Consider the following 15,521-nt stretch of genomic DNA (forward strand, 5'->3'; position numbering starts at 1 on the left):
GGATGACACTGTTATGGAGGGGGATCTGTGGATGACACATACCGTATATAGCATCTTATGCTATATGTGTCATCCACAGATCCCCCTCCATAACAGTGTCATCCACAGATCCCCCTCCATAACAGTGGCATCCACATATCCCCCCCATAACTGTCATCCACAGATCCCCCCCATAATAGTGCCATCCACAGTCTAGATCCCCCATAACAGTGTCATCCACGGATCCCCCTCCCTATAACATTGCCGCCACCCATAGATCCTCCTCCCCGCCACTCACAGTAGTATACATTTTTAAACTGTAATCCGTATCCTGTAGACAGTAACTTTAAATCAGCGCTCATCTCTTTACTACCTTACATTCAGCTCCCTCCAGTAACAGGCAGTGCAGGCGGCAGCGCTCACTCACTGACGTCACGCGCCTGCGCACGCCTAGTGGTAGGAGTAGGCGCGTGACGTCAGTGAGTGAGCGCCGCCCACACTGCCCGGAGCTTAGTCAGTGTAAGATAGTAAAGATATGAGCGCTGATTTAAAGTTAAATGACACAAAAAAAAAGGCTCGGGACCGGCCGGGCCCCCCCTGGGTCCGGGCCCCTTACTGGGGTATTGGCTTTACCCCCCTGATGGCGGCCCTGTCTGCAGTGCCATATAAGTACAGTACTTGAATAAGGAAAACTGTGCTGACAGGTTTCCATTAAAAGCCTGAACTTACCCACCAACTTTTACTAGTTCAAAAAGAATAATGGTTAAATGTAGTCAGTTTAAGCACAGCTTTCGGTCCCGTAAAGGTAATTAAAATAATGACTGCAGCAGTCTGAATTCTACATACACACTAGCGTTGTTTGTTTCCGTGTCCGTTCCATTTGTGCTGTCCGTATCAGTATCAGTATCCGTTCCATAGACCCGCATAAAAAATAGAACATGTCCTATTCTTGTCCATTTTAGGCCTTGTTACAATGGATCTGCCCAAAAAAATGGATGACATTCAGATGTCATTTTTTTTTTTTTTTGCGGATCCGCAATTTGCGGACCGCAAAACACATACGGTCGTGTGCATATAGCCTAATATTTAAGTTGCAAACAGTGTAAAAATTTTCAGTTTGCAAGTTTCAAATTGCAGTTAGTTATTGTATTTCATCACACTTTTTAATTGATGGCTCCCTTGAAGGAGCAATACTTACTGAAGACTAATCTTCTATACACAGAGACATCCATTGATGAGAACTGTTCTCACCAATTACAGAATTATTGGATACTTTACTAAATTCAAGAATAAATGTATAATTGGAAAACCTAAATTCAATAGTTAAAACCATTCAACAGCTTCAAGGAAACACTCCAGGAAAAACGTATGCACCATTTAATGCCCATTGCATGGGCTAAGGGGGCTTTGCGTGTCACAGTGACTTTCATAGAAACAGATCCATTTTATTTATTTATTTTTAACATAAGGAAAAAAGAAAAAGAAAACTTCTGGTTATTTATGAGAAATATGTCATCCCAATTTCAGAATTTTGTATCCCTTTCATTCACCCTATTAGGGTATTCAGAATAAATAGATGTCAGAGAGGGGCAAACACATGATAGCAGCTGTATGCATGGCAGTACATGCACCCTGTAGGCAGTGGCCCAACACTATTATGAAAAAGAATCATGGCTCTCTTGTCTCAAAATTTTGTTGGAATCTAATGTGTTTAGATGAAGGATTGATTAGCCATTGCAAATAGTGATGAGTGGCAGGGGTCATATTCAAATTTATGATATTAGAATATTCGTCATATATTCGCAAATTCGAATATTCGTTATATTCTACATCGGCAAGGTAATGATGGCATAATATACAAATATTGCGTGCTCAATACAGGCGTGGGTCAAAAACAAATATATAGCACTATAGAATATAGTTCTATATATTCGTTTTTAGAATATTCATCATTTTTTCCATCTGAACACATGATTCCTCCCTGCTTCTTGCTTGTGGGCCTATGAGTCATTGGCCCACAAGCAACTTAATCAGGTAAGAATTATGACTTCAGATGGAAAAAAATGACAAATATTTTAAAAAACAAATATATAGCACTATATTCAATTTTTTTGAATATTTGTAATTTTATTTCCATTTGAAGTGAAAACATGATTCTTCCCTGCTTCTTGCATGTGGGCCAATGACGTCATAGTGCCGATATTCACGGCTAAAATTCACTATTCCAATATTCACGCTCAAAACTAATTGTAAAGAGTATGTAAGGTTCTATGGAGCTTTATCAGTTATTTCACAATTTTTTTCCATAATATTCGCAATAAATTAGCGAATTCTGGAATTCGTGATCTCCAGTCATTATTTTTGCAATTGCGCAAATTGGCACCAATGATGCGCAATACATGCAACATCACAATTTATCAGGTCTGAGTAGCTATTGCTAATTGATGCACTAAGTATTGTTGTGACATCACAGCACTATGTCTGTAGCATGTATGTATGGACAACAGAGAAACAGTAATACCTATCACACTACCTAACACCCTGCACTGGAACCTATCAGCTACACTATATCACTATCTAACCCAGAGTTCCCCAACTCCAGCACTCAGTGCCCACTTGCCGGTAGGATTTAGGAGTATCCCACAGAATGAACACCTGTGGTAAATCCTGATGGATAGGCACTAATTATATCAGCTGCCAAATACTAAGGAAATCCTGAAAACATGACTGGTAGGTGGGCCCTGAGGACTGGAGTTGAGAACCACTGATCTAACCTACACTGACTATCTCCCACTAACGATCTGTAATATATGAGCTAACTAACTATCTAATGTAATTGGATAAGGATTAGGATCCAGATGAAAGCACAGAGCACAGCTATGTCACTACTCTTTCTCTCAGAACTGCAAAAATGGCTGCTGGGGATTTTCTTATATAGTAAAGGGGTAAGCAACTTTCCTATTGGTTGCTAGGGATGTTGCTAAGCTCTGACAAAGATAATACAACCTTCACATTGGCACACAAGCAAGAAGGGGGGTTACTGATGAAAAAAAAAATCTAGAATATTCATGGTTACAAATATATAGCACTATATTATACATCTTTGTGAATTCTCGTAGTGTCGATATTCGCGATAACAATTCATGATTAGAATTTTTGCGATCAACATTACTAATAAGAATGAGTAGTCACTGCAAAGAGCTTCTCTCACTCAAGAGGACCAGGCTGGTTTGTGTATTATATGATTTGTAAGTAAATTGCATAATGCTTCTCCTCTGGTGGCACTGTAGAATTTCTTAGGACTCTAGCAACAAAACACAGTGCGCTCAGCCTGTTATGGGGGACTCAACAAAGATTCAACATAGTGATCAAGCCTTTTATCAACATAACAGTAATATTTTCACCAAGTTAAAGAAACATGAATGTACTGTAAATAGAGCTGAAATGCTTTTAATTAGCAGGAGGCTGCATAAGAGTTAGTGTTGAGCGACAAGTGTAGGGACAGTGCAGGGACAGTGCAGGCTCTGCAATCTGGAGCAGATGGGATCCATAGGAGACAGCCCACTTTGCATCAATCCCTGTGTAAGACACAGATATCTAACTGAGCAGTGTCCACCATGTTTAATAGATAAGCAATTCCTTTAGACTATGATTCCCAAATTGGGGTGAATAAGCTGTCTACTACTGTTATTGTGGTATCCACCTTTTTAATAGTTAAGTAATTCTATTAGGCCTTGATTCCCAAATAGGAGTAAATAATATGTCCAATGTAACTGTTATTGCAGCACCCACCTTGTTTAATAGATAAGCAATTCTATTACTCCTTGATTCTCAAATTGGGGTGAATAACATTTCTCATTTAAGTGTTATTAGGGTATTCACCTTGTTTAATAGATAAGTAATTTTATTAGCCCTTGATTCCCAAATAGGGGTAAATAACCTGTCTAATTCAACTATTATTGGGGTGTCCACCTTCTTAAATAGTTAAGTAATTCTATTACACCTTAATTCTCAAATTGGTGCGAATAAGCTGTCTAACACTACTGTTATCGGGGTGTCCACCTTGTTTAATAGATAATCAATTATATTACACATTGATTCCCAAATTGGGGTAAATAAGCTGTCTAATACAACTGTTATTAGGTTGACCACCTTGCTTAATAGATAATCAATTCCATTAGGCCTTGATTCTCAAATTGAGGTGAATAGCCTGTCTAATTTTACTGTTATTGGGGTGTCCACCTTGTTTAATAAATTGATAATTCTATTATGCCTTGATTTTCAAATTGGGGTAAATAACCATTCTTATTTATTGCAGTGTCCACCTTGTTTAATAGATCAGCAATTCCATTAGGCCTTGATAGTAGTTGAGTTTATCATCCCTCTCAGCTGGTGTAAAAAAAGGCCCCCATTTTGGCCCAGTAGCGAGGGTCTAACATTTTGGAGAGCCAGTAGTCATCCCTCTGCTGAACAGTGATAATGTGGCTGTCACTATGTATGAAACTCAGCATGCATCTGTCCATTTGCATAAGAGTATCAGAGGAACTCCCTGCATCTCTACTGCATACTGCCACAGTCTGTAAGTGTAATCTGCCTGGTCTCCCTCATCGCCCTCCAGCTCCTCATGCTCCTCCTGTTACTCGGATGTCACTTGGGGAGATAAAATACCTATTTCTGTATAGAATTAATGGGCGATAATGTCCTCCTCCTCATGCTCCTCTTCTTCCACATAGACACCATGTCTCCTTTTTGAAGCACTGTTACTAGATATGCATACAAATGCATGACTCCTGGTTGGGATAAGATAGGGTCATAATTGGTGAGAGGTATAGTCAAAATCTACACTCTGATACTGGCCCTACTTGGGAAAATAATCAGAACATATCTGTCTAGCAACATCATTGATGTCTAGCAAAACATGATTTTGGAGATCAGATGTAAAAGTGGTGTGTGGTGGCTGCTGTTGCTGTGGTGCTGTGCCTGTAGATTGGTGTGGCCCACTGCTAAAGAGCTAAGCCTAGCAACAGAGTCGCTGTTGGACTGTTGGGTCTTGCCTTCTGCAGATGCTGTGTTGTGGCAAAGACAGAACACCTGTGGAGTTGTTCCAAATTAGTGGAGGGGACTACTTGAAAGAGGCCACCGTGATGTGGCGAGTGGGCCTATGCATATTGATCAAATCATGAAGTGTCTTGTGTTCATGTTTATAAATTATGCTTAGTAGCAATTGATCAATGATCAGTGATATGTGGATGTGTGATCCATGTCTTTTTCTCTACAGTTGTAATATCCTAACAATGTTATATTACTTTATGGAATACAAAGACCATTTTAAACAGATTATATTTAAAGGGAAAAACACCCTAAGCTCCACATTCTAAAATGTCAAAGTGTCATGTCATAATATGTAATCAACTTTGGTCTATGAACTTGGCCCTCATCCAGTTGCTAAATATATATTTGCATAGAAATATGTAGGAATATGTGTTGAACAGGATTTATCTTTAAACGTTTGACTGCAAAACAAATGGAAGTTACTGTACATTATACAATAATTTTTACACACCATTTCTAAGCTTAATATATTAATACAGATATGCCATGCCCTGATCTGTTTTCCATGGTTCAATAGAAATGATGATGACACAGTGCCAAACTTAGAAAAAAACTGCAGCCTAGCAAAGGGCTCATATCCTGTGAAGGAAAACTCTATTCTTATTCTCTCCAGTTTTGTGCCAGAAATGGTTAGATAGGGATAAGAACTGATTAGTGGGGTTCAGATCCACCAGACCCCTTACATATCTACCAAAATGTATATTTTTTTTTAGTTGTGGTACTACAGATAGGAAGAGGTGGTGCTGAAAAATACTGTATAAGTGTAATTAGAGATGTGAAAATTAAAATAAAATCGATTTGGCGTTTTGCCGAATTTTCTGAAAAAATTAGCAGTAACACGCATAGGGAGTGTGCTGGGGTAGTGAAATAATACTGTCAGTCAGTATGACATGCAGATGTCGCTATTAGAATCACTGCACACTTCACTTATTTGGGCAGTCACAGGGCCAAAACTGACCAAATAACTCAAGTATGAACTCAGCCATACAGGGCATTGTTAGCGTAAAAAAAAGCGCACTCCTTTTACACCCTAGTCAGCTGATTCCACATAGATGTTTACAGAACCTGTTTCATTAAATGCTTATACAAGTAGAGACTCCCCCCCCCCCCCAACAGAGTGGAGAGGGTGTCAGCAGTAAGTTTGTGTTGAAGTCACTGATTATTTTGTCCTTCCTCTAATCCGTCAAAACAATAACCTACAAAAAACGATCCTGTCTGGGGAGCATGCGCCTTCACTCGGTCAGCATTTGCTCAGTAATCCTTGAGTATTGGTAATGCCCCCCCAAAAAACAGGAGTGTATCTAAAACAGCATTTGCATGCCTTCTGTGTTTTGTACCCACTCCTGCTTTTGGCTACCAAATCATGAGCCAATTCTGATGCGACTATACAGGCCTTTCAGCTGTTACACAGACATGATCCGTTGTGCGTATCATTTTTCCTTCCTTCTGACCGATCAGAAGAAAGGTCAGATAAATGGTGATTTCAAGAAGGCCAAACAAGGACAATAGCGACCCCGTCATAGAGTGGGGAGGGTGGTAACAGCATGAAAACTCCACAGAGTGGCCCAATGACATAGTGGTGAGGTGGAAGTAGCATGAGGAGACCACCAACTGGCACAATGACAGGGTCTGGAGGTGGTGACAGCATCAGAAGGCCACAGAGTGTCACAATGACAAAGTGTGGAGATGACAGCAGCAGTATGATTAGGCAACAGGGTGGCACGGTGACATAGTGTGGAGTTGGCAGCATTAGGAGGTCACAGAGTGGCAAGGTGACATAGTTTGGAGATGGCAGCAACAGCAGCATGATACCACAGAGTGGTATGGTGACCTAGTGTGGACATGGCTGCATCAGGAGGCCACAGAGTGGCAAGGTGGCATAATGTAGTGTGGAGATGGCAGCAACAGCAGTATGATACCACAGAGTGGCAAGGTGACATAGTGTGGAGATAGCAGCAACAGCAGCAGCAGCAGCATGATACCACAGACTGGTAAGGTTACATAGTGTGGACATGGCAGCATCAGGAGGCCACAAAGTGGCAAGGTAATATAGTATGGAGATGACAGCAACAGCAGCAGCAGCATGATACCACAGAGTGGCATGGTGACATAGTGTGGACATTGCAACATCAGTAGGTCACAAAGTGGCACGGTGACATGGTGTGGAGATGGATGATCTAATCTGCTGCATCTGGCACTGGTGGGTGGAAATCCTAGCTGATCCACGCCTGATTCATCTAATTTTCTACAAAAGTAAGTCTCTTCTAGTGATGAGCGGCAGAAGTTATATTAGAATTTGCAATAATTCACGACTATTTGGGCGAATATTCGTCATATATTCGCAAATTCGAGATTATTTTCTTTATTGTGAAAAATCAGCAAAGTAATATTCACGTAATGAGCGCAAAATACAGGCATGGGTCACTTTTGCTGCATTTTCCAAGCTGCTAGAAGTTTCCTGAGACTGGATAAAATGGTTGGCACGTCAGAACATAAAAAATGGCTTTATAAGCAGTTAGAGTGCTGCAATATATTCGCGATTGCACTAATCTGCACTAATGATGCAAATATTTTGGCGCAATACATGAAATTTCACATTTTATCAGGTCTGCATGTATGTATGGACAGCAGAACCTATCACACTACTTAAAACACTGCACTGCAACAGCTACACTATATCAGGATATAACCTACACTGACTATCTCCCACTATCTGTATTATACCATATATATAAGCTATCTAACTATCTTTCTAATGTAGTGTGGAAAGCACAGAGCACAGCAATGAGACTGCTGTCTCAGAACTTTAAAAAAACTGTAGAAAATGGCTGCTGGGGAGGTTATTATATAGTAAGGTGTAGGCAACTTTCCTACCCCTGTTCCTTAGCAACATCCCTGCTAAGCTCCGACAAAGACATTGCAGCCTTCTCATTGGCTACTCAATGGTTACTGATGACAAAACAAAAATCTAGAATATTCAAAATTACGAACATATATCACTATATTCTAAATATTCGGGAATTCTCGAAGTGTTGATATTAGCGATTAATATTCACGATTTGAATATTCACACTAAACACCTGCTTTGATGCCACACTATTGGCCGGACAGGACAGCTTTTCCAGGGCAAACTCGCCCAGTTTGGCTGCCCAGTAGTCCAACGGATATTCTATGACAGCTGGCAGGGTGCTGTCAAAGTATACCACCACCTGCTGGTTCAGGTCCTGCTCCAGGTCTACTTGCTGCTGCTGGTGAGTAGTTTCTAAACTATGCGGGTGAAGACAGCTGCTCATCAGCGAGTCTAGACTCAGGCTGCTGGTGCTGCTGTCACTTGCGACAAAGTCGAAGATCCAGTCAACCAATCAAGAATGGCTGGGTTGCTGGTTAAGACATGACCGCTAGCTGACATACGGACCTGAGGCCTCGGGAAAAATAAACTGCTGCCACGCCCATTACTTTGCTGCGACCTGTGCCAGAATAATTTACGTCTCTGACACTCCCCTGTGCAGGGCCTGGCACTTTTCGGTCTGACATACTTTTAGCTGAACTAAATAAATTTAAAACAAATTAAAACACCCCTAAAAGCGCAAAATATATTTTCTTTTTTTACTGAAATAGGCAACTAAAGCTTTTGAAATTGGCAAAAAAATTATTTCAGTGCAAACAACAGCAAAAGCGAACTGGGTATGTATTTCTCGTATTGGACTAAAATAGGCCACAAAATGATTTCTAAGTAAATAACAGAAAAAGTGAACTTCAAATATTTTTTCTTTTTCTCTACAAAATATGACAATAAACGCTTTTAGCGCAAATAACACCACATGTGAACTGCGTCTATTTTTCTCGTATTGTAGTGAAATATGGCAAGAAACTCTTTCAGCGCAAATAACACCAAATGTGAACTGCGTATATTTTTCTCGTATTGTAGTGAAATATGGCAAGAAACTGTTTCAGCGCAAATAATACCAAATGTGAACTGTGTCTATTTTTCTCGTATTGTAGTGAAATATGACAATAAAAGCATTTAGAGCAAATAACACCAAATGTGAACTGCGTCTATTTTTCTTGTATTATATTGAAATATGACAATAAACACTTTTAGGGCAAAAAAAAGCAAATATGAACTTAGTCTATTTTTCTCTTTTTCTATAGAAATATGGCAATAAACGCTTTTACCGCAAATAACACCACATGTAAACTACGTCTATTTTTCTCGTATTATGGTGAAATATGACAATAAAAGTTTTTAGCACAAATAACATTAATATGAACTACCGTATTTTTCACCCTATAAGACGCACCTAAGTTTTTGAGGTGGAAAATGAGAAAAACAAATTTTTAACCAAAAGGTGTGTTTTTGGTGGGTTTGAACTAATGGCAGTCTGTGCATGACACTATTATGGGGGATCTGTGGATGATGCACTGTTATGGGGAGGGGGTTTGTGGATGGCACTGTTATGTGGGGATCTGTGGATGGCACTGTTATGGGGGAGCTGTGGATGGCATTATGATGGTGGGGGGGGGGGTCTGTGGATGGTATTATGATGGTGGGGAGATCTGTGGATGGCATTATGATGGTGGGGGGATCTGTGGGTGGCATTATGATGGGGGGGGGATCTGTGGATGGCACTGCTATATGTGTCATCCACAGATCCCCATAACAGTTCCATACACAAATACCCCCATCATAATGCCATCCTCAGACCCCCCATCATTATCCGATCCACAGATCCCTAAGGAGGGTCTGTAGTAAGCGGGGAGAGCGGCGGGGCCATGCAGGCACTGTACTCTGGCCCGCCGCTCAGTATGTACTGTATATGTAGTGTTAATAATCATATCTAAACTGCGCTCCCCCTGCTCCCCATGTGTACCGTACTTAACGGTACATGTCACGCTCCTGTAGTAAGTACTAGCAGCTAGCAGGCAGGCCGGGTGGCCGTAACTCACTGAGGTCACGTGCCTGCTCGGCCTACTTCATTCATAAAGTAGGCAGAGCAGGCACGTGACCTCCGTGAGTTACGGCCGCCCGGCCTGCCTGCTAGCTGTAAGTGCTTACTACAGGAGTGTGACATGTAACGGCAAGTACAGTACACATGGGGAGCAGGGGGAGCGCAGTTTATATATGATTATTAACACTATGTATACAGTACATACTGAGCGGCTGGCCAGAGTACAGTGCCTGCACGGCCCCACCACTCTCCCCGCCTACTACAGACCATCCTCACTAATACATCTCAGTCTGCGATGCTGCAGCATCACTGACTGAGATGTAAATTGCCAGCATTCGCCCCATAAGACACAGGGGCACTTTTCCCCCACTTTTGGGTGGGGAAAGTGCGTCTCCAAAAAATATGGTATGTCTATTTTTCTCTTATTGTAGTGAAATATGACAAGAAACGCTTTCAGCGCAAATAACACAAAATGTGAACTGTGTCTTTTTTTTCATATTGTAGTTAAATATGACAAGAAACGCTTTCAGCGCAAATAACACCAAATGTAAACTGCGTCTATTTTTCTCGTATTGTATTGAAATGTGACAATAAATGCTTTTAGGGCAAAAAACAGCAAATATGAACTTAGTCTATTTTTCTCTAGAAATATGGCAATAAACGCTTTTTCCGCAAATAACACCTTATGTGAACTGCATCTATTTTTCTCGTATTGTGGTGAAATATGAAAATAAACGCTTTTAGCTAAAATAACACCAAATGTGAACTGCGTCTATTTTTCTCGTATTGTAGTGAAGTATGACAATAAATGCTTTTTAGCGAAAGTAACACTAAATGTGAACTGTGTCTGTATTTCTCATATTGTAGTGAAATATGACAAGAAACGCTTTTAGCGCAAATAATAGCAAATATGAACTTAGTCTATTCTTCTCTTTTCCTCTAGAAAGATGGCAATAAACGGTTTTAGCGCAAATAACAACAAAAGTGACCTGCATAAATATTTCTCGTATTGCATTGAAATAGGCCACTAAATGATATCAGCGCAGTTAACAGCAAAAGTGACCTGCGTATATATTTATCTTTTTCCACATATAAAAGCCACTAAAGGCTTTTCAACATAGCACTTCCACCCCAATAACTAATTGCTGGAATGACAGAGCTGTAATGTTTTCCTGCACTTGTAAATCACTTTTTTTCACAATGAGGATTTTACTATGACTCTCCCTAGCATCTGCACACGTCTCTCCCTGCCCGTGAAATGATTCCTCCCCACTATCCTTTCTCTGCACTAGTAAATCGCTTCTTTCCATTTTTTTTAATTTTTTTATTAGTTTTTCTTTCACTCTCCCAAGCGCCTGCATACATGTCTGTCCCTGAACAAGGTACGATAGTGAATGGCAGACTCTAAGATGGCCACTGTAGTTATAGGGCTGTGACATCACCAGGCTGGCTGCTGATTGGCTGCATGCATGGCATTATGGGTCATCCCGCCTTCCCAGAGTTCCTTTCCCCATGTCTACACACGTGTAGCCTCTATTTTAGCTGCCATTGTACCTGGCTAGCTGGCATGTTAGGAAAAATTGTGATTTTTTACCACGAAGCGCGAGGAAACTCTCATTCGTTCAGAATCAAATTTTTCCTGAAATTCGGAACGAATTCTACTTCGTCAGCTTTGATTCATTCATCTCTAATTGTAACCAATGGTCAATATAAGGAGTAGAACCCTAACATTATTTTCATATTCATAAGTTGATATTGTTGATAAGTGCAAAATAATGCACCTGGGGCGTAAAAATCCAAGAGCAGAATATAAAATCAGTGATACAGTCCTAACCTCAGTATCTGAGGAAAGGGATTTAGGGGTCATTATTTCAGAAGACTTAAAGGTAGGCAGACTATGTCATAGAGCAGCAGGAAATGCTAGCAGAATGCTTGGGTGTATAGGGAGGGGCATTACCAGTAGAAAGAGGGAGGTGCTCATGCCGCTCTACAGAGCACTAGTGAGACCTCATTTGGAGTATTGTGCTCAGTACTGGAGACCATATCTCCAGAAGGGTGTTGATACTTTGGAGAGAGTTCAGAGAAGAGCTACTAAACTAGTACATGGATTGCAGGATAAAACTTACCAGGAAAGGTTAAAAGGACCTTAACATGTATAGCTTGGGAGAAAGACGAGACAGAGGGGATATGATAGAAACTTTTAAATACATAAAGGGAATCAACAAGGTAGAAGAGGAGAGAATATTTAAAAGAAGAAAAACTGCTGCAAGAGGACATAGTTTTAAATTAGCGGGGCAAAGGTTTAAAAGTAATATCAGGAAGTATTTCTTTACTGAGAGAGTAGTGGATGCATGGAATAGCCTTCCTGCAGAAGTGGTAGCTGCAAATACAGTGAAGGAGTTTAAGCATGCATGGGATAGGCATAAGGCCATCCTTCATATAAGATAGGGCCAGGGGCAATTCATAGTATTCAGTATATTGGGCAGACTAGATGGGCCAAATGGTTCTTATCTGCCGACACATTCTATGTTTCTATGTTTCTATTATTGGCCTCCCTTCTTAATGCATATGCCAGATAGAATAAATGGCCCTTACCTAAAGAACATAGTGAATTATGTGCAACTGCACTGCTCAGAATATCTAAAATAAAAGGAAATAATTATAAATTCAGCCTGCAGCCCCACTCATAAGCAAGGAAATATTTATTTCTGTAGCCATAGGTATTACTTACTGTTTCCTGATTACAATAAACCATCTAATTTTACATTATACATTCCTAAATATTCCAAAAGGTTTGCTATTGTATTTCAAAAATGTGACAAGCATAGTAATTAAATACCATTAATTTTAAGCTACCCTACAGGCATGTAATCTCAAACAGCAAACATTCAGGGATTTCACACAAGACCATATTACATTTCCTAGTGTAATACCATACCATATTTTACTTTAATACTCTGTTCAGTGTCAAAACCTGCAATAGACTTATCATAGAGAGTGTAAAGTATAGGTAACGAGCCCTTGAGGAGCCAGTGCAAAGGATGGGAGTGGTAAAGGTCCTGATGAGATGTTGTCTCACAGTGTGCTCCCTCAGGCTGTTGCTCCCTGGGATTTGGTGAATTGAAGTGATGTGAAGAAACCTGACAGAGATTATAGAAAAAAAGAACAACTTACTTCTGAGTGCAAAAAATAAAAATAGCAGCACGTTCAGCAGCAGTTCATACAAAGTGCAATTCTCTCCTCTCAGGTAATAGGTAAAGTGGCTGACAATGTAGCAGAAGATGACAATCAGAAGTTTGCTAGCTGACAAAGTCTCTCTCCTGATTCTATTCCCTGCCGCTGTATTATGGTGCATGTGGCTGTAGGTGTCCACAGTGGGATGCAGGCTTTTAGCTATACCGGTCCTGAATTGCAGTGGTGGTGTATTGACATGTTTCCCCTCACCTTGCAGCAGAGTCTGCATAGCTTGATCTCTCTGCTGACAAAATACAGATTTTTTGTGTCCTGGGACTCTGTAGGCTTTCTGGTGTAGTGTTTATCCTGGATAAGCTGCCTCTGGGGTCTTCATGCCCTGGAGGAGTGGATGCTTGATTGAAGTCTCCCTCACTCCTTGCTTTCTACTTTCTTACTCCTATAACTAGATTTTTTCCTCCCTTGTCTGGAAGTAAGAACAGCCCCATACCTCCCAAGAGGGAAGGAATAGGATGGTAAGTCTCATTCCTCTTGCCAAACACTGCCAAGCATTGCTAACTATATGTATCAATAGTTTAGTCTATTGGCATTACTTACAGGATAAGATTTCATTTGATGACTGCATTATACCCAACTCACAAAACTGCAAATACAGTCTGAACAGTCAATTATACTGAAAATGGGGTTTTGGCAGAACTTGACCATAGAACACTTTGCTGGATGGATGGGGTGCAGACAAATCACACCAGAATCATAGAATAAGTCTGAACAGTCTCTACTACTGGAACTACAGATATTTGGAAACACTGAACAGGAAACTGTATGAGAGACCTTAGTCGGGGGAGTGGTGGATGCAGGAACAAGACTGTAGCGCAGACAGTTGGACGGATTAGGAGAACTTAAGCACAAACTTGAACTGAAACTGAACTGTAAGATCAGGAGTACACAGGCACAATGAGTACATGGGCTAGATAATGCAGAGGAATCACAGGGAAATTGGTAAAGCACTTTCTTCCAAACACTCTTGCTACAGGGAACCTTTAAACTCCGTCATCCTCTGCCTTGAGAGGGTACCTTAAATACCCAGGGACTGTCAGCCAATGGGTGGGGAAGATTTAGTTTCTGCACATACTGTCCCTTTAAAAGCCTTAAGGGCACAGTAGGCAATATGATGAATGCTGCAACATGGAGATAGGTATGGTGAGTGGTGTGGTGTCCACACCCACAAGAGTTAGCTGGAAAGAGATGAGCATAAACTTCATACATAATAATATGCCGTTAAAACACTTGTCCTTTGTCTGGCTATCCCGTTGATGAGTTGATATGCTTTGTATTGTACTAAATTCATTGTTGGAGAGTTATGAATTCTGGTGTCCCATATGAATTCACTATTGGTCTCATATTTGTCTTAAACATGTTCTCTGACTGTTTTATACTGATGACATGTCCTCAGTCTAGGTCACCAGTATTTGATCGGTGGGGATCCGACACCTGGGAACCCACCAAACAGCTGTTTGAGGAGGTTGTGGTGCTCCAGTGAGCACAATGGCCCTCTCCCAGATTACCAAACACAGTGACAGTCCATGCATAGGAAAAGAAAATATATTCAGGCTGTGAGCTGGTGTTGATTTTCTTTATACTGTATGCTAGCTTTCCACTTATTTTTGCCCTCTTTTTTTGAAAAGTAGGGAGAGAAATGTAAAATGTATAAAGTCACAAAAAATATAGTCAAAATTTACTATTTCTTTACACCAGAAAACGGACAATTTGCATGATAAATTGAATTTACCCCTCTTCTACAGTAACAGTAACAAGAGCTCTAGGTTCAGGTTGCCAATGTCAGTTAGGCTACCAGTAAATTTTTTACATGAGAGAGGATATGGATATAATAAATACAATTGATGCAAGACCGTATTCAATATTTATATACTTGGATTGGTATTCAAGAATTTTTATTTGTTTTAAAATTTGTTTTTATTGGGTTTTCCATTCACAAGGAAAGTATACATAGATGACATATGATACAGATGACATATGATACAGAGCTGTCACAGATATATCAAGAATGAATACAAGTTTACTCAAATAAAGGCTTATACAGGGAGTGCAGAATTATTAGGCAAGTTATATTTTTGAGGATTAATTTTATTATTGAACAACAACCATGTTCTCAATGAACCCAAAAAACTCATTAATATCAAAGCTGAATATTTTTGGAAGTAGTTTTTAGTTTGTTTTTAGTTTTAGCTATTTTATGGGGATATCTGTGTGTGCAGGTGACTATTACTG

The sequence above is a fragment of the Bufo gargarizans genome, chromosome 3, assembly GCF_014858855.1.
Source record: "Bufo gargarizans isolate SCDJY-AF-19 chromosome 3, ASM1485885v1, whole genome shotgun sequence".
Lineage (NCBI taxonomy): Eukaryota > Metazoa > Chordata > Amphibia > Anura > Bufonidae > Bufo > Bufo gargarizans.